This window comes from Mya arenaria, chromosome 7 (genome assembly GCF_026914265.1).
Source record: "Mya arenaria isolate MELC-2E11 chromosome 7, ASM2691426v1".
NCBI lineage: Eukaryota > Metazoa > Mollusca > Bivalvia > Myida > Myidae > Mya > Mya arenaria.
Window position 1 is genome coordinate 49,987,716 of NC_069128.1, and position 21,172 is coordinate 50,008,887.

The 21,172-nt window shown below is 34.1% G+C and overlaps 3 long non-coding RNA genes across 4 annotated transcripts; all 3 read left to right on the forward strand.

Annotated features, from left to right (window-relative positions):
- Positions 1–487: 487 nt before the first annotated feature.
- On the forward strand, positions 488–2,258 carry LOC128240662 (uncharacterized). The gene is made up of 3 exons (XR_008262264.1): positions 488–615; positions 1,065–1,166; positions 1,789–2,258. It is a non-coding gene; the product is annotated as an uncharacterized LOC128240662 (long non-coding RNA).
- A 642-nt stretch (positions 2,259–2,900) lies between these two features.
- Positions 2,901–4,101, forward strand: LOC128240660 (uncharacterized). The gene is made up of 3 exons (XR_008262261.1): positions 2,901–3,023; positions 3,378–3,531; positions 3,749–4,101. It is a non-coding gene; the product is annotated as an uncharacterized LOC128240660 (long non-coding RNA).
- A 9,194-nt stretch (positions 4,102–13,295) lies between these two features.
- Positions 13,296–16,530, forward strand: LOC128240653 (uncharacterized). 2 transcript variants are annotated; one of them, XR_008262252.1, is made up of 5 exons: positions 13,296–13,412; positions 13,750–13,854; positions 15,028–15,139; positions 15,473–15,594; positions 16,390–16,530. It is a non-coding gene; the product is annotated as an uncharacterized LOC128240653 (long non-coding RNA). The 2 variants fall into 2 exon arrangements; XR_008262253.1 differs by having other exon boundaries at positions 13,315–13,439.
- The last annotated feature ends 4,642 nt before the right edge of the window (positions 16,531–21,172 follow it).

Below are 21,172 nucleotides of genomic sequence, written 5' to 3' on the forward strand. Positions count from 1 at the left end.
CCGACTAATTCATTGAGTATACGTTTTTTTAGTGTTTGGATTAAAGGCAGTGTATGGAATAACACTAGAGTTTGTAATGTCATTTTATATTTAAATCATGTTCATCTCATGACGGCCATTAACCACATTTTTTTGGCAGACACTTTGGCTAAAAACCAGAAACTAGACAGAATAGTTGCCTCGTCTGTATTCAATTTGTGTGAATTACCATCTGTCCCTAGATGGTAAACTGTTTTTGGCAGATATATCTGTTTAATCTAGATTCAAATTATACTACAACGACTATGTTTTAATATTGTTGTCTTTTGATAGGTTATCTAAATGTTGCATGGAACTCATTTGACGTTACAAACCCAAAAGTTGAAATATACTTTTATATCTGTGTCCACATGCTTTCACTATTTCAAAGATAAACCATTTATACATTAAAGATAATTGTAAATGACTGTTGATGAAACCTTTCGATTTCAATTTATTGTTTTTACAGACCGATGATGTGGATTGCTATAGACACAACAATTGGAATGTTAACTGCCTCCGTTATGTCAAAACGGCAAGTAGTTGACTCCATTAAACCGCTTGAACGAGAACATTATGCAACTAAAAGACAAGCAGGTATTGGTTGTAGTTACAAATTACGTTTGCTAGGGGGCTAGTGTTTTGTCTTTGAACTATTCAGCTAGCAAATCAGTAACGCATTTAAATACATTACACGTTTGTCTTTAAAATTGATAATATATCAGAACTGGGAACACGGCTGCCTTAGTTATCTGATGGTGTAAAGTCAACAGCATTTTTACAGAAGTATCAAGAGTTAAGATAAGTAAATCAACAAATGGGTGGTTCTTTGCTTTGGAAATCTTTAATAAGATACTGAAGGTTGTCTTTTAAATTACAAATTTACTCATTGTCAAATGCACTGGGCTTTAACACAAAATTCAATCTACCTTGTATTTGCATTATTTATTCCAGTTTAATCCATAGTGATTTAAAGCTTGCATTCATCACTGATGTACTTAAGAGATCTAGCAGCTAAGCTTGAGCGAATGTTTTTTTTCCGATAGGCTAATACGAGCATCCGCCCAACACCGAATATCTGAGCTTGAGATCACATGAGGCATTTTATGGTACGATGTGACCAATAACAACAACAGGTAGATATCAAGGTAAGATATATGGACTCAAACATTGCTATGCACATATTCGGAACTTCCGAATTATAATATTTTATACGTTATTTCAACTATTAAAATACTATTTTGAAAGTGGTAAATGTTGGACAAGAGAGCTAACATATAAAATATATTCCCATTTTTTCCTCTAGTAATTTGATACAAATAACGTTTCAAGTCTGGATTAATTGATCGTTTTAATTTTATCGAATATAATTATATCTAATTATTTACAGACATATATGATGGCGTTATACTAAAGACACAATAATGAAATATGATAGTCTGATGATCAGTGAAACCGGCATCACTTCTGATGCATTGAATAATCATCAGCTTGAGAAAATAATTACAGTAAGAACCGACATTAATCGGGGAGGGGATTTAATTTAATGTAACCGATTTTGCACATTTAAGCTACAAACAATAATAACAATGAGAGTGCCGTGCCATTCACTTGCCAAAACGTTTTTAAGTTCGATACTGCTTCATTCCTCTCCGATACGCTAGTATATAATACCATGTTCTGTTTTACTTAGTGTACATATTTGCTCGGGAGATTGGTGTTTCTTTCGATTTGCAGTAAAAATTTCCTTTTTAACTTGGAAACGAGTAGATACCACTGAATGTCTGATGTGAAGGTCACAAGGTGCGCGTCCTGACAGCGTGTGGTCCGGGGTTGTCCGGCATGAACCTGAAGCAAAGGGAGATGTAGTTTGCAGATAACACGTTCTGTTGTGTTTGAAAAGTATTGCAAGAGTGAGATAAAACTTGATACTACTGTGCTATAAGATGAACGACACTCAACAATTAGTCTTCATCCTGCAAGCTCCTGACCTGGTTTGAAGATATGAAATCTAAATTGTTTAATAAAACAAATTCCTTTCGTAACAAATGAGCATTTATTTCAAGATTGAAAGTGATGTTAAATAGTTTAATATAAAATATTGTTTTCCGAAGAATTGTTTTACAAAATAGAAAAACATACTTAAATGATAATCACAACTGACCGATAATATTTTTTCGACTAAACGTACATAGACAAATGATCTGTTGCAGACGCCCTCCGATTTTTTAACATAAGCATAAAAGCATTATATTAAGGCTTTACTATATTAAAGTATTGTACATTGAATGTGGATGCCTTGCTTGCATAAAAAACCCCAGAAAATTGCATTCGAATCTTTGACAGTTATTTTCTGAACACTTTGTTGACAGTTTTGACGGATCTGGTATGCGATAAACTAGATAAAACACAGTTGTCTCTCTAGGGCCGTGGTAGAACTAATGATATACATTTTGAGAAAAGAAGGTAATGGTTGAGGTCATAACTAACATTTTTAATATAGTGTGTAGGCTTCACATTTTAAGGTCCCTACTGGCCAATCCATGACAATAATTAGGCTTTGTATGGAAAATGTTTTTAGTTCAGTGGAAAACACACTTGCTTTGTAATAGGTTGTTTTCAATTACAGTTTCCTCTTACAGGTTAAAAATGTTGAACATAGAAATGGTGATTAAGTAAATAAAGTAAGTCATATCATACACACGCTTTGTAAATGTATAAACCAACTATTTGTCTGTTGACATTGGTAAAACACCACGTTCTTACCTATATTTCCTGGTATCCTATGCCATTCTCAAACTAATAGGAGTCTTATGTATTAACAGCACCAATAATATTCACAATTCGTTACATTATGTATATTACTTCAGGTGTAGCTGTTTTATGTCAAGCTGTGGTCTACTTAACCATTAATCAGCGCTGTTGATAAAGACCACCCAGAACTCAATCCTTCCAGGAAATGACTTTGGGACCTCAATGTAAAGGATACAGTGTGTCGTTTTCACGTATGTATTGGCATATATTAAAGTTATTTTACTTATTAAAGAACGTGTATACTAAGTAGTTTCAATCGTCAAATTAACCAGTTGTCAGTTTAACCCCCAACCTATACCGGCTTGTGTTCAATCTTCAACCATACACATAAGTATAAGGGAGGCAACTGCGATACCAGAAAAGAGAGGTACTGTTATTAATTGATCAAATCTTGTCAGAATCGTTTTTGTCTTTTGCAATACCGCAAATATGTAGTTCTTAAATATCCTTTAGTTAACTAGTTTAGGAAATGGTTGCAGTAAAAAGGCAATGAGGGTACGTAGGTGAAGTGAAAGTTTACACAGTATTGTTGCTCTTTTTAACAGACTGGTAGGTGAAATGCTGGAGACATGACATCAGAATATGGACGAGATTCGACATGCCAAAAATAATCGTGGTTGTCTCCCTTTAACCGCTGTGATTATAATATTATGCAGTTTAAGAAAAGCAGGAACTGGTTGCAGTAAAAAAGAAATGAGGGTACGTAGATGAAGTATATCCCTTTGAACATGCCTTCAACCAAAGAATAGATGTTTTAAAAGCACTTAGATATTTAATGTAACCTTCAAATTGCTAAATGTACCCCAAATGGCTAAATGTTAGATTTCATGCCCTACTTTTAATTCCAATCCTACATTGTTCATATTCAACTAAGTGTATTTTCATGATATGAATGCGATTGAAACTTATCTTTCAGGTATGCCAATGCGTGCAGACGGTCTATAATGTAACCCTGATCTAGAACTTACAAAGGGCTCTGTCTTGTAGGATGTGATCCTGTGATGTCCAGCAAGTATTAGAACAACAGTAAAATCTCTTAGTAATTCATTTTAACCACAGTTTTGCTTTAAACAAGTGTCTCTGTGGCATTAAAGATCGAAAATTACAGTAAATTACACATGTGTTACAAAACCGATAGAAACATTTGGTACAGTAAGACATCTATAATTCTTAATAACCTTATTTGTAAACATTTTACAGTGTTTTAATTGTATTGTTTTGTTATTGACAGATCAATGAGAAAGTATTGGGAAAACATAACACCAAAATGTGAAACCATCATCCCAGTTGTGTCAGATGTAACGAGAATAATCAGCAGTTTGATTGCATCAATATGAGTATCTAAACACGTGTTTGCCAAGACAATTCTGAATTAAACACACTTAACTTATTTTCAATAGACGTACTGTTAATAATTGATCAAATCTTGTCAGGCTCTTTTTTGTCTTTTGCAATACCGCAAATATGTAATCGTTAAATATCCTTTAGTTAACTAGTTTGTCTGGGCACTGGCTACTTGAAATTTCATGATTGCGCACCAACGATATTTCAGAGATATTTATTTTTGAAGTACATGTATGTCAAACTGTTTCAGAGAATCAAAACAATAAGGGCTAACATTTACTTGCCTGGCATATTGATATTTTGTTTGCATTAAGAAGAAAAAGTACAACAGCACATTGTATTCTGATCCCTGTTAAGCTGTTTAGGTTTAAACACGGGTAAATGCGGGCTGGGATATATTTGATGTTTCGACAACTGGGTTTGTCACTGTAGTTTTCATTGTATAATTGGTGTGTCATCCTTTATATATTGCATAACCCTTGGTTCCTTTGTAGTTAACTCAGCTTAGAAGATGTTTGAGGCTTCACAATTTATTGTTTCATAAAAATTAATCATAAGTGCATTTTTTCTCCTTTAGAAAGATGAATATGACTTCCCCCACTAAATACCTGATATAAAGGTCACATGGGACTTTTCCTGGCAGGATATAGTCCTTGGTTGTCCATCAAATACCAGAATTACAGGTAGATATCTCTATACATGTGATAAATTTGGGCAACGACTTATTTTAAAACAGTAACCTGTGGGGCTTTCATGTCATATGTCATTTGCCTATTTGTTAATCATGGGGTTAAGGTGTACACAATTGTTTGGAATTGTCTTTATTACTGAAATGCTATATTGTTCACGAAAAATGTCATATTGAAGTGTCAGGTATGCCGCCTCCTACTGCAGGAGAAGGAATTGACAGCGGGAGCTGCCAAACACAACTACTTTCATTTCATTAAAACATTTGACCTAATGGCAATATTTCGTTTAATGAGTTTGTGAACACCTTTCGTAAGTATTTGTCTTTATCGCTTTTAGATTTCGCCATATTTGATTGCAGATAAAGTTTTATAAAGAGTAAATGTCGGATTAATGAATTCACGTTTTTATTGTAGCAACATCTAATAAAAGACTATTCAAATATCTTGGGCTAATCAAATCTAATTTCATTGTTGTCTTGCCTTTATGGTAGGCTGCTGAGACGACACTTTATGACGTTGGAGACAATGGAACATAATTTCATTAATGAAAGATTATTAAAGTTTTCACATTATTGTTGCTTTTTTGACAGACTGGTAGGTGATAAGCCGGATACACAACATCAAAATGCGAACGACATTTGATTCATAAAAATATATAACAGTGATCTCCCTTTGACCGCTGTGATTAGCATAGGACAAAAATGCAGTTATAGGGGAAGAGGTCCTTGTTGCAGGTTGGACTAAATACCTGCTAAACGGGGCAAGGGGGTTGATTCGGTGTAGTATATCTCTCTTAACATTGTTTTAACCAAACTGAAATTGTCTTAAAATTGCCAATATTACGAATTCTAGCTTGAAATTGATGAAAATAAACCCATAAGGCTTTCCGTTATTAAACGAGCTAAATGAACGGGTCATTAATGAGCAACTGATCATTATTCACATTAATTTATGTTTTTATTCTCTCCTGACAGCTTTCAGAACAACATATATATGTTAAAATACTCAGTGAGGGTGATGGATGACCCTTGGAAAAAGCCCGTGATGAGATCAAATATGTCGGTCCAGCTTTAATGATCCTCCCAAAAGCATTTGACTGCCTGCCCTTTGATCCTCATAGACAAGCTTAATGAAAATAGTGTTTTAGCCCAAGGAACTTTTATTTCGAGTTCACCAGTTTCTGTTTAAGTTTGCTTATGTGATGTGTGTTTGTTACTCATGCCAGAGAATAGCTCATTGAGCTTACGTTTCTTGTTATGACAAACCCGACTTTAAATAAAGTTTCTTGTATGATTGATTTGATTTCATACCTTAATATTTACCTTATGTCACGTGCCGATTAAGTTAAGTTTATATGAATTGAACTGATGTGTATGCATTGGATCTTTAGTGCAACTGGTTTCTTTCAGGAAGGCCAATACGCCAAGATGTTCAACACTGAATCACTGAACAGGAAGTCACATGAGAAATGCCTGCAACGATGTTGTTCCAGCTTGTCAGGTAAATATCTTGGAGTTATCCATATTATCTCAAATTTACCATTCATTAACATGTACATTATTCTTTTAAAATGAATGAACCTTACCTAAATTGTGTTGCAAAGGTTAGCACTCTTAACGGTTGACAGTTAACATGTTTTCCCTCAAGAGGCTAGACAAATCGGCACTTAATTTATAACATCTTATAGCGGATATTATATAGCTGTTATAGCAGTTTTACCCCAGTTATTCATTATGTAAGTTTTGTCCCAAATTTAATACAAATGCAGATGAAGAGAGTGTGTCATTGCATACTTGATTTAATAAGGTAAGCCAGCCTTGCATGTTCTTACAGAAACAATGCATCATTCTCCAATTGACATTCTATGAATATGAAGGTTAAATAAATCTCAACTTTTGAAATTTTGAAACCTAATCCATCAGATTGTGTAGAGTCCTGTCTTTCACAAACAAGTAACCATAGGACTTTGCGACCGGACAATTTATTGTGTCTTACGAATGAAAAATACGTGCACAAGTTCTCTTTTAGTTATGCCAAGACTTGCAAGACGTATCGCAATGAAAAAGGCTGTTGCTGGACGGATTTTATCCTGTTATTTCCAGCATTTATAATTATAATTTGTAATTTATTTTGGTCAAAGGATTGCTTCTAACGACTTCCTCTGTATTATAAAAGATTTAAAAATTACAATATCCTTTACATGTGTTACACACTTGAGCGTAGATTATAACACTATGTTAACAGAACTATTGAACAAATTATTGGATTAACATGTATTATGAACGAGAATGACCAAACACAACTAATAAATGGTAGAAAATTTGTCATGACAATATGTTAAACACTGTAAATTTTACCTGGCTTGTACTTAATATTAATTTAACTGTTAATTCATCTGAATATGTATCTTGTTTGAATAAGTGAGATGTATTTAGAACGCTTATAGTCTGACGCCCTCTAATTATCCTGTATTACATATGTAATCTGCATTACATGTATGTACAACTTTTCTCATACTGTATGTTTTGCGTGAACAATAAAACTGTTACAGCAATGCTCACTTTCTTTCGTACTGCAATGTTTCATTTAGGTGTGTATTCCTGTGCCGATATACAAAGTCAAAATGTGTCTAATTGATTTTGTTCTTTCTTTCGTTGCATTTACTTATAGTAATTAGTATGGATGACAAGTAATCAAGTGTAAAGGAACTCTTTTTAGCTGAATGGTCTGTTAGATTATAGAGTTATTTCCCTTGATTTAAAATAACCCAAGTATTGTTGAGCCTTTAGAGAATACATCAGTCTTGTCTACACACAAAAACAAACACGATTTGCAGATGGTGGAGTATGCCTTTTGTTTGGTGGAGAGCGCGTCTTTATTCACCATTTATCGATGACTTATATACCGTTTATTCTACCTCGCCTTGTTACCCAAGAAAGAGACACTACCATACATATACAAATGTTCAATTTTAACTTTGAACTATGTTTAGGAACTAGAATGAACTAATGGAAAATATACACTTTCAGTAGTAATTGCAGTTGATTACCTGTGGGCAGTGAGCAATCACAGTCGGACAATGATAATTGGCAGAAGACACAACACTGTGATTTATTTTGAACAAATCACATCATTTGAACCTTATGAAGAACGAGGGAGGGCTTAACACTAATATGCACGTTTTCATTTCACAACACTCCATTACCAGGTTTTAAACTACGCACACACAAGAAGCATACATGAAAACAAAACTGTATATGTATCAATATGAGTACATCGTGAATCCATTTCAGCAGGTATAGATTCCAACTTTCGTTAAGATGAAAATCTGTTTTGTTGAATAAAATTGCATGTTCTCTAAACTGTCTACACGACACAATGTTAGGAGATTTTTTTAATAGTTATCATAGAACCATAATCAAGCGCTCTTTAACCAAACATCAGCTGAAAGAAAGGGACACTACTGTACAGGCAAAACCATGTTCAGTGAAGTAAGAGTTACGACCGAACAAGGAATACTACTACATAAATGTGACGTACGGTGATACGTTTAATATTATTACTAAATGATCAATTATCACTTTCTTTTCGTTTTGCCATTTGTCATTTAGGTTTGTAATATTGTTCTGTGCAATTGTAAAGAAATTTGTCTTATCTGTTGTGTTCTTAGTCTTTTTTTGAAACTGTTTATTGATACAAGTGTGGATGACAAGTAAGCACATGATAAGGAACTCTTTGATGCTAAATACCGTTTTAAGACATATAGTTGCTTCCCTTGACATAAAATACAAGTTTGTTGCGCTTGTCTTGCATAATGGCGTATTTTAAGGACTTATAAATGGTTATGACGGTATGGTTTAACTAGCTTTGTTCGCGAAAGGTCTATGGAATTGGCGACAAATTGCAAAGCAACACCCAGGGTTATATACACTACAGTGAACTGTGTATTGTAATACACATGGCAACGCCAAAGGACAATTCCCTAGGCAACATTAAAGAATGTTATATTAAGATATCAAACTCAGGGGCAATTCCCAAAGCAACGCAAAGGTTCATGTTTAGGAAAAGGCAACCCAAAAGTTATACGCAGAGCAATGTCCTAGGTAAATAACATGGCATCGTCTGGGGAATCTAAAAGGCAACGCACAAAGGTATATACATGGTAACGGCTAGGACAAATCCAAAGACACTGAATAAGGATATAAAGAGGGCAGTGTCGATGGGAAGTTCTTAATGCAACACGCATTATGATATACAAAAGAACATAAATTGCCACACCTACGAAAACCCCCGGGGTCATAAACATAAACGTTCGAGGCAACACACGCGTTGTATTTATGACAACATCGGTCCGAGGTGATTCCGAAACAAATTTATGGTGAGAGTTATGGCATCTTCAGGGGCAACTCCTAAAGCAACGCCCATGTCTATATACATCGCATGTTCCCAATACAGTTCTCACAGATAATTATATGGGCAATTCACAAGGCTATACCGAAAGTTACATACATAACTACGTCTGAAACAGTTCTCAAGAAACCTCCGAGAGCGATGAACATGGCCATGTCCAGGGCTTTATGTGTACGGGAACATTTTCAAAGGCAATGCCCCATGCTATGCAACCAGCTACGCCTGGGGCAGCTCAATCATACGAATAACAACAGCAGCCAAAACCTACAATGACGGCGTGCATTGAATACATATCACCAGGTATAAGAGTACGAACGCACATGGACGATGATAAACAACCATTCCATTTTAGCGCTCATCAAAATATCAACAAAGCAGGCATTGGAGCAGAGCAGAGTAGATATGGGTTGCCTAATTTAATGTGTTCAAAAGCTTATTAAAATTAAGCTGTCGTGACTTGTGAATCACCTTTATTGCATGCCATCTTAATACAGATTAACTGAAAATCCACGCACAAGACAAAATCAAAGTACTGAAAGTACTGATGGAAGGTAATTTGTACTGTATGTTTGAGTGAATGTTTCGTAACTACTTGGAACGAAAAAAGTTGGGGTTTTGTACGATGTAACGAAATGTCCCGTGTAAATTATGGACGTTTCGTTCCAATCAAAATTTGGATATTTTTACACAATGATCAAGTTATTTAGCAGCATACAATAATGGAACATTTCATTAGTTCTGAAAATATTTTCCATAACATTCAATATACCTCTCAATGCAACATCTTGTCAACAGTCACATGCAGTACTTACAGTACTTTGATTAAGTTTGCAAGTTTTGACAAACAAAATAAGCTCAAAAAGTAAAAAAAAAAAAACCTTATGTTTTGTTGACATCCCTGAGGCGCACATTATAACATACGTGTGTTAGGTCTGTCTTGAGTTAATACTGTTTATTTTTTATCTGTCACAAGTTATTTCTATGAGAGCAATTCATATACCCATCGTGCTAGTAAATAAGCGTGTAAGAATATACTGACATATTGTAAACAAAGGTAATAAATCATATTGAGCGCGTGAATGCCGGACACCAACAATTATCAGAGCGTGAAGTAACTTTTTCGGTAAGTTTCGTCATCGCCAAACCGTATCTTAGTTTAGGTTCGAGATATGAAATACTCTGCAAAATAATGCAGTATTTTGTAACATTTTTAAGTACGTAATGGTTTTTTTTAAGGAATAAGACTTTAACAAAATACATAAACATCACGTTCGTGCATCTTGGTATATGTTGAATTAAAGAACTCAATTTGAATGAACTGTATTGTAAGGCATTAATAAAGACATTTAGCTGCTGAGAAATAATGTATTGCTTATTGACCAATTTTGAATTGCATATCAATTGAAGCTCGAGCGCTCGAGCTCAGGTAGATACATTCAAAGCGTTTCCAGTTAAATCTACCTATTTACTCTTTGAACACTTTGGGTTAAAATTTAGAGGTTTTATTCTGCAAGGATTTGAGCGTGAATGTTTGGCAGAAGCGCTCTTATTTTACTCTTCATAGGACGGCTAAACTGGAAGAGTTTCTTTTGTTGACAAAGTCTTGGATGTATGTTTATTTACAGAAAGAGAAATTGTTGGTATACCAATCAATCCTTCGGGCTTGAACGTTATTTCAGTACAAGCACAGTGATTTATTTGAAATAGACAATCACTGTCTGTTCCTTCGAAAATATTCCGGATGTGGGTTTTGGCAAACGATGCTGAATTTGATAAAAATGAAACCACATATAAAATATAAAGATGTTATTGTAAATGTAAACTTTGGCAAATGTTTCCAAATGGACAGATATTGGATTATTAAAATTATGTTTTGAATAAATATTTTACTATTAAAGTTCATTTTCCATTAACATGATTGAAATGAAACATGATATGCTCTTATCGCTACAGCATGTTAACAATACTAACCATCCGTGAAAGGGTTCCCCTTCAAAACAACTATGTGCCGCAATATTTATAAAGGAGGTTTAAATCATTGACCCACATTCAGAGAGAGTCGAGTGTCAATAGGTGTACTTTTCCTCACATGTATGTAAAAGGGTATTTAAAAGAACAGTTTGGATATTATTTTGAATAAGATAATCTTCAGCATAAAATTCACACATTGGATGTAATTTCAAATGCATATATATGAAACAAACATTTTGAGAGCTCGAGAGGATTTTTTTTTTCCAGAAATGTTTTACTAAATGGCATTTGAATGAAAAACAAACGGATTTGAATAGTATGCTAATTTATTAATTGTGTTCCTACAACTGACTTAACGTCGACCGACATTTTACAAATGATGGGGAGTGAACATGTATAACGTAAGTTTTGAGAAAGAAGTGTCACCCGGCTATTTCTAACAATTTTGTTGGAACGAAAACATGTCCGCTTAAATATCACAAAGCCAACAAAGACTAACAGCAATCGTGGGATCTATAATTTGGTTTAAATATTATACATTTTACAGCGATTGTAAAGAAAGCTATGATAGCTTAAACTAAGTCACTTTCGTTAGCACGATGTTGCGCGAGAGTGTGGTCTTGTATTATAGGGGAAACCGGAGTACCCGGAGAAAACCAACTTGTCCGGCTTGGTTGACCACTGACCAAACTCACATGCGCCAAGGCCGAGAATCGAACCCGGGTCGCCTTAGTGAGAAGGGAGTGCCCTTACCACTGCGCTAACCAAGTCATTTTGGTAACGAAATGCTTTTGGTTCGTGGTATTGTAGTAGGTCTTTCAAAACAATAGATTAGTTTCATATAAGTACCATTTTTCGCCTAGTACACTGCCGCCTTGAATATATTCAAACCTTTACATCAAATTTATATCATATTTGAATATTCAAGATTTGTTCTTATTATTTAAGAACGCAGTTTTTTTTTCTCACAAAATGGTTAAATACAATTAATGTAAACATTTTAAATCCATCTGAACCTGAATTGGTGTTTCTTAACCTGAATGATCATAAAAATGACAAGTTCTGTTTTTTACAATTATTAAAAAAAAAATAAAGTAGACTTTCCATGAGTAAGTTACAACATTTGAATGGGGACAGGAGTGGCTATTTATAACCCAAATTGGAGTTTTCTCCCTTTGATTGATACACTTGAGATGCACACATACTGATTGACATATATTTGGACTCTTTTCACTAGCTTGCGAAAATGCATTGTTTTTTTCTCATTTCAAGAATTTACCTGTTGACTGTCCATCAAAAGGCTTGATAAAAGGGTTTCTTTTCATCATTGGATTCAAACAAAATGTCATTAATTTTACCTATTCAGTTGGCAGCATTCTTCATAATTAATAGGCACATGGCTTCTTTTAGATAGGCCAATACGAGCACTCGCCTCACACGGAATGTCTGTATCTTAGATTTCCTGATTCACTTTATTGTGGGATGTCATCCTGAGTGCTGTCCGGCAGTTAGCAGAATCGAAGGTATTTTGCTAGGTAAATCATAAAGACCGCAGCATGGCGATGTACATACGCATTTGGATATATTTTTATAGTTTTGTTTACATAATATCAGCAGTAAACAGTGTGTATAGTAAGGGCCAAACGTTTACTAGAATATGCATATAGACTGCACCATTGTGATGCTTTTATGAATTAGGAGCTTCTAAAATAACTGTATTTTATACATAATTATAATTATAACAATAATGTATAATAAAGGGCATATGTTTGATGAAAGATATTCCACTGTTTTCTGTAGTCATTTGATACACATAAATGATATTTTTTTGTTATATGCTAGTTATAAAAACTCCAATGGCCGCGACGATTTTCTAATTGTCTGTAAATATTATTTATGTATCAAGAACTAGAACAAAATATAAAGGTGAGTTCAGCAATATGCATGTTTTTTAGGAAATGTTTTCAAATTGAAAAAAATGTTATAACTGAGTTTGTTAAACATATTTTAAACGTTCAGAGTTGTCTTTGTTATTGACAGGCAGATTATTATGACGTAATACTACAGACTCGACACCGGAATACGACAAACTGAGGATAAGTTGAACACGCATCAATGCTCATGTAAACGGAATCATCACCACCTTCATGTATCATATTGGACACAGTAAGAACCGACATTTCTCGTTGTTGGGTATGTGGAGTGTGGTCATTTTTGCACCTTTAAGCTAGCACATTAAGTTGCTTATTTGACTTTTTATATAATTGACAGTGTCATTAAAAATTGTGTATACATTTTACTTGAGCTCAATACTGCTTGATATCTACCAATAATGGCTAACTGTTTGGTGTCCTGCTCTAAATATTTAAATAATCAAAAATATTACGCAAGTTTCCTGCTTTACGCAGTATATATTATACTATAACGTTCCTCTTTCACTTTGTCTATATATTTGTTGGGGAGATTATTGAGAATAAATTTTCAGCATAATGTTCTTTTTAAGATGGATTCGAGGTGACTTGACTGTATTCCCGATCCTAATATGACAAGGGACGCTGTCTGGTTAAATGTGGTCCTGTATTTGTCCGGAATGAACCAGAAAGAAAAGGTAAATGTCGTTTGCAGTTAAAAAGTACTGTCATCGTTGCATAATTATAACAAGACTAAGATAGATATTAATACTATTTCACTGAAAATGATAAAGACACACAGGTTTGAAAACCCAAGCAACAGGCTAATAACGACCTTGGGTAATGTAATTTCATATTAAAATCATGTTTATTTAATGTCAACCATTGAATACACTTTATTTGGCAGATTAAGGACACTTTGGCTAAAAACAGGAACTAGACGGAATCAATAATTTGCCTTTTCATTTAAATCTTTATTTACTGGCAATCTAATGCCGTAAAAAAAATCATAAACTATCGACTTTGTCAGTGCGTCCAACGCGGTAACCCAACAAGTATTACTTAATAACTTAATCTAGTAACAAGACAGGGGTCTTTCTTCCATTTAAACCCTCCTTGGTGTTTTATTTAGCAATAGCATGCAAAAGGCTTAATATTTTACAGGAAACAACTCTGGAACATTTTATTAGGGCTATCATTTTCTTGAACTTTGCCATTAGTTGTCTCGTCTGTATTCAATGTGTGTGCATCGCCATTTAATCAACAATTGAATTGTTCTTTGCATTTAAAATCATTGATGACAAACTGTAATAAGTATATTGTATTAAATATCATTTCAAATGAAATACCCCTTTTTACATGTACTTGGATTTCAAACAAAATGCAGTCTACATTGTGAAGCATTATTCATTCCAGTTTAAGCCAGAGTTTAGTGTTTTAAAGCTTGCATTCATCACTTATGCACTTAAGAGTGCTAAGAGGTACGCTTTAGCATTGTTACGCACAGGTTTGGAACTTCCGAATTATATAATTCTCTATATATAAATAATAGTTCTATACATAATATTTAGTAAGGGGTAAAGACTTGATGATAGAGCTTACTCATATTTCAATGTTTCCCTTTAGTAATTTGATACAAATGACTTGTAAAGTTTAAATTAAGTTTTTGTTATAAAACACACTCTAATGGCTGGTCTAAAGAAGGTAAGCTAAATACCTTGTATATTATTGTTGTATTCACCTTATAAATATATGTTGTACCAAAACTGAACAAAAGCTGATATCTGTTTAGCTATATGCAATGTATTTTTTAGAAAAGGATTTTGATTCGAATACAATTATTAATAACTTATAATTGCTTTTATTGGCAGACAGATATGAGGGATTAAAGACACAGCATTGGTATACGATAAGCTGTGGATCAGTGGAACCAGCATCACTGTTCATGTAAATAATTATCTCCAGCTTGAGGAAATTATTAAAGTAAGAACAGACACTAATCGGGGAGGGGGTTTGTAGTGTAGCCATTTTTGCACATTTAAATTGCAAACTGTATAAGCACTACCACTTACCAATTTACAGACTTTTGACAGCATAATTGGCAGTGTCTAATACTTGCCGAAACGTTTTATTTTCGCTCGATACTGCTTGCTTTCCAACAATATCGGCTACTTGTAGGGTGTCATATCCTTAATTGATCTATAATCCTACAATAGTTTTCTCAGTATATGTCATACTTCAACGTTCTGTTTCACTAAGTTTATACATTTGTTTGAAAGATTAGTATGTTTTATGTATGTACGATTTCTTTTGCAGTAAAAGCTTTCTATTTAAGAAAGAAACGACCAGACAACATTGAATTCCTGATCTGAAGGTCACAAGGGGCGCTTTCTGGCAGCGTGTGGTCTTGGGTTGTCCGGAATGAACCTGAAGCAAAGGTAGATGTAGTTTGCAGTTATAACGCACTGATATGTTTGCAAAATATTGCAAGAGTGTGATAAATAATAAAACTTTTTTTCGATAAGATGAACGACTACGAAATACCGTCTTCATTATGCAATCTCCAGGCCTGGTTTGAAGATTTCAAATCTAATTTGTTTAATTGTTTGTTTAAAATTCCGTTTTTAACTAATGAGCATTGATTTCAGGATAGAAACTAATGTTTAGTAGTTGGATTGATCATATTGTTTTTACAAGAATGGTTTATCAAAATTTGGAAACATACTTAAATTATTATCACAACTAACCGATATTTTTTCGACTCAAATAACAGTGATAATTGATCTGTTGTGATCGTCCTCCGATTGTTTTCCATTATCATACAATAATTATATGAAAGCCTAATGATATGTAGTATTGTACATTGAATGTGGATGCCTTGATTGCATCGAAATCGGAAGAAAAACAGAATATTGCATTCGGATGTTTGACAGTTATTTTCTGAACACTTCGTTGGCAGTTTGTTTTGACGGATTTGGCTTATAACGGATAAATGTCGGATAGGAGAATTGTAAAATTAATGTCTTTGTTTTCTTGAGTAATTTTAACATAACTTCTCTCATTTAAGCTGAATGTTTGAGAAAAGTTGCTTAATATCATTACTATGATAACTGTAGCGTTTTTACTTTAGCCTGTACATCCAGAAGTTGAAAGCTGTGTTCAGTTACTTGTACTGCTTAGGAGAGAATACTTGAAGGCCATGGTTAATAACTTGATAAATGATTTTTTTGCAGTTTCATTCCAATTGACAAACAGATAAAGTGGTATGCTAGATAAACTACATTGGAATGCGACACCCCTGGAATCTGCTTCCGCTGTAACACAGTTGTCTCCATAGAGCCGTTGTTTAACTAATTATCTCCATTTTGAGAAAAGCAGGTAATGTGTGAGGTTATAACTAACATTTATAATATAGTGTGAAGGCTTTGCAATTTAAGGTCCATATTGGCTAATCCATGACAATGATAAGGCTTTGTATGGGAAAGGTTTTGTAATGGTTTGTTTTGAAATATAGTTGCATCTTACAGGTTAAAAATGTGGAACATAGATATGTAGACCATATTCAAAAAGATTACCCGTTTATTGAAAATAACTATAGACCAGTCAGTATTTTACCATCAACGTCCAAATTATATGAAGGGGTCATAAGTGAGCAACTGATAAGTCATTTTGATAACATTTTTCATCCTTTCCTGGCAGCATTCAGAACAACATTTGAATGTCAAACTACCCTGTTAAGGCTGGTGGAAGACTGGAAAAAGCCCTTGATGAGACCAAATTCGTAGGCGCAGGTTTAATCCACCTCTCAAAAGCATTCGACTGCCTCATCTTAGATAAGCTTAATGCATACGGTATCTCAGCCCCAGCATGTAAACTTATGCACAGCTATCTTACAAACAAAAAGCAACGTGTCAAACTTGGTTGAATTACCAGTGAGTGGGACTCCATCCTGAAAGGCTTACCTCAAGGATCACTATTAGGGCCTTTAGTTTTCAACATCTTCCTAAACGACATCTTCTACTTTGTCAATTATGCAGCTTTGTATAATTATGCAGATGACAATACTCTTTCTGTGTGTGATAAAAATCCTGATGTTGTTAAGACCACTATTGAAGAAGAAAGTAACATTTTGTCTCTCTTGTAAATGTGTAAATAATACCTTTTTGCCTTAAAATATAGAAGAAATTGAGAACTATAGGATGCTTCACTGAATATCTTTTATCCTTTGTCTTAACGGAAAAGAAGTTTCTTTTTTAGTGGGATGGCTAACACACACACTAGACAAGATATGGCATTCAAATACCAGAAAAGATTTCAGCGGACTTCTTTGACTAAAATATTGACTTAAATAACAACATATTAAATTATATTACATGGGCTTATATCTTATTATGATTGTTCAAATTTATATAACATCTGTCGAACATATTCAACTACTTATGTTTTTCTTTCGGCAAGTGTTTTTTAGGTGTTACGTTTTTACCTTTTTCAATTAACATTCTGTTTCAGTGATAGGTGTAATATCAAAATAATATGATACATATCATACCTCCTCTAAGCAATAATTTCAAAGGCTTTTCCTATCATGCTAGATTAATTATAAGTTTTTTTTTTACAAACTACATATCGATGTACAAAGCTATTATTCCCTTGTATATTTTGCTACTTACATTTTTGCTACATAATGTGTATGATTTCCCTTTAAAATATACTTGAAACAACTTACCATTTTACAGTGGTATATCAACTAGTGCAACCATGCACGTGGGGATTGGCCGTACAGCCGGGAAAACTAGTTGGTGTTATCACTGTTCTCGATGCTCTAATCCTATTTTCCTATTTGTATTTGTATTTGTATGCATGCTCCAATGTGTTCATTTTAACATGTATATTTTTATTTTCAGGTCACAAGCTCATTGTTATTGTTATTTGATACGTTATGTATGTCTGTTATTCATGTCGAAAAATAGCTCAATGAGCTAATGTTTCTTGTTAACACATACTCGACTTTGAATAAAGATTCTTGTTTCTTGTATCTTGTAATATACATTTGCTTTGTAAATGGATAAACCAAGTTTTTGTCTGTTGACATAGGTAACAGAACAAGTTCTTACATATATTTTTTTGTGTTTTATAACATTCTCAAACTAATGGGAGTCTTATGTATTACCTGTACCAATAATATTCACGTTTCGTAACATTATGCATATTACTTCAAGTGTAGCTGTATGATGTCAAGCTGTGGTCTACTTAGCAATTAATCAGCGCTGTTGATAAATGACAGACCACCCAGAACACTATCCTTCCAGGAAATGCCTTTAGTGACCTCAACGTAAAGGGTCCAGTGTAGGTCGTTTTCTCGTATGTATTGGCATATCTTAAAAGTTAAAACGCAAAACACATTGACCTTTTCAGTGAAGCAGTCATGTACACTTAGCTATATATAAAAGTAACTTATTCAAGTACGTGTACACTAAGAAGTTTCAATCTTCAATTTAACCAGTTGTCAGTTAAACACCGGTTTTTTGGTTTGTAAAATCCCACAAATGTCAGATCTTAACCCCCAACCAATACCGGCTTGTCTTCAATCTTCAGATCCACTATAAACAACAGCCTAAGGGAGGCAACTGCAATACCAGAAAATATACGTACTGTTATTAATTGATCAAATCTTGTCAGACTCTTTTTTGTCTTTTGCAATACTGCAAATATGTAATTCTTAAATAAAGTTTAGTTAACTAGTTTGTCTTGGCACTGGTTACTTGAAATTTCATGACTGCGCACCAACGATATTTCAGAGATATTTATTTTTGAGGTATGTCAAACTGTTTCAGAGGACTAACATTTATTTGCCTGGCATATTGATATTTTGTTTGCATTAAGAAGAAGTACAACAGCACATTGCCTTCTGATCCCTGTTTGGCTGTTTAGGTTTAAACACGGGTAAATCTGGGCTGGGATATATTTGAAGTTTCGACTACTGGACTTGTCACTGTAGTTTTCATTGTATAATTGATGTGTTGCTTCTCATCTTCAGTAGTTAACTTAGCTTAGAAGATTAATGAGGCTGAACAATTTATTGTGTACTAAAACATAATCGTGATTGCATTTTATTCTCTTCCAGATAGAGGAATATGACTCCCCCCTAGTAAATCCATGATATGAAGGTCACACTGGGTTTCTTTCTGGCAGGATATGGTATTTGGTTGTCCGGCGAATACCCGAATCACAGGTAGATATCTAGATACATGTGAAGCATTTGGCCAACGACTAATTTCCAAACAGTAACCTGTCGAGCATCCATCGTCATTTGAGGTTGACAACTAAAAGTATCTGTACATAAGATCACAAAACATGTGCATTAAATGCATCTGTCCATTGATGACCACTATCCCAATTGACTTATGAGAGATACATGTTTAACTTGGTCTATTTGTAAAGCTTTGGGTTCAGATGTACACAATTGTTTGGATGTGTTTGTATTACTGTAATGCTGTATTGTTTACGGAAAAGTCATATTGAACTGTCGGGTAAGCCAAATTCCAAGGCAGAAGAAGGAATGAAGAGCAGGAACTGTCACACTCAACTACTTTGCTTTTATTTCTTTTTTGCTTTATTTGCTTTTATATGTGTTTGTCAACATCTATCTCGAGTCTAGTCTTCATCACTTAAATATGTTGCTATACATTATTGCAGATTAAGTTTTATAAAGAGTAATGGATGGATGGAAGAATACACATTTTTGTAGCAATTCAAAGTAAATTCCAATTCATTTCTTAGTTATTTTATTAAATCCACACACTAATTGATGAGTGTTCAAATGTCTTGGGCTGATGACATTTAACTTCATTGCTGCGTAGTATTAACATTTTTAAAATACACTGACAGCTTTGTCTGAATATCTGTATTAGTTTGGAGACGAGCCTTTTTCGCATTGGAGGCAATGGTAAATGAATCGGTGAAATGTTTCACAGTATTGTTGCTCTTTTTAACAAACTTGGTAGGTCATATGCTAGACACACAGCATCAAAATATGGACGAGATTCGACATGCCAAATGGTATAATCGTGGTTGTCTCCCTTTGACCACTGTGATTGTCATATTATGCAGTTTAAGGACAAGAAGGAACTGGTTGCAGTAAAAAAAGAAATGAGGGTACGTAGATGAAGTATATCCCCTTGAACATGCATTCAACCAAAGAGTAGATGTTTTAAAAGCACTTAGATATTTAATAAAACCTTCAAACTGCTAATTGTACCCCAAAAGGCTAAATGTTAGCTTTCATGCCCTACTTTTGTTTCCTAACCTGCACATCGTTCATATTCAACTAAGTGTATATGGATTTTCATGATATGAATGCGATTAAAACTTAAGTACAAATGCTCTCTTTCAGGTATGCCAATGCGTGCAGACGGTCTATAATGTAACCCTGATCTAGAACTTACAAAGGGCTCTGTCTTGTAGGATGTGATCCTGTGATGTCCAGCAATTATTAGAACAACAGTAGAAGATTGAAAAAAAACAGTAAATTAGACATGTGTTACAAAACCGATAGAAACATTTGGTAAAGTAAGACATCTATAATTCTTAATAACTTTATTTGTAAACATTCTACAGTGTTTTAATTGTATTTCGTTGTTATTGACAGATCGATGAGGAAGGATTGAAAAGACATAACACCAAAATGTGAAAGGCATTGGCCCTGTCAACCCAGCATCCCAGTTGTTCATCTGTGTCAGATGTAAAGAGAATGAGTATCTAAACACGTGTTCGCCAAGACAATTCTTAATTAAACACGCTAAACTTATATTCTGGATTGTTGACGTTCTCCATCTTAATTCTTTCTTATCTTGCATACAATAGTTTCCTGTTGTTATCAGACGGTAGCCTAATGCTGCTTGTAATGGTATAAGTATGCGTACATAAACATTGTATTAAACTATATTGTTTCACAAATGTCAACAAAATTGAGTTTTTTCTTCAATTTGAGCTTATGATTTCTTAGTTTCTTTCTTA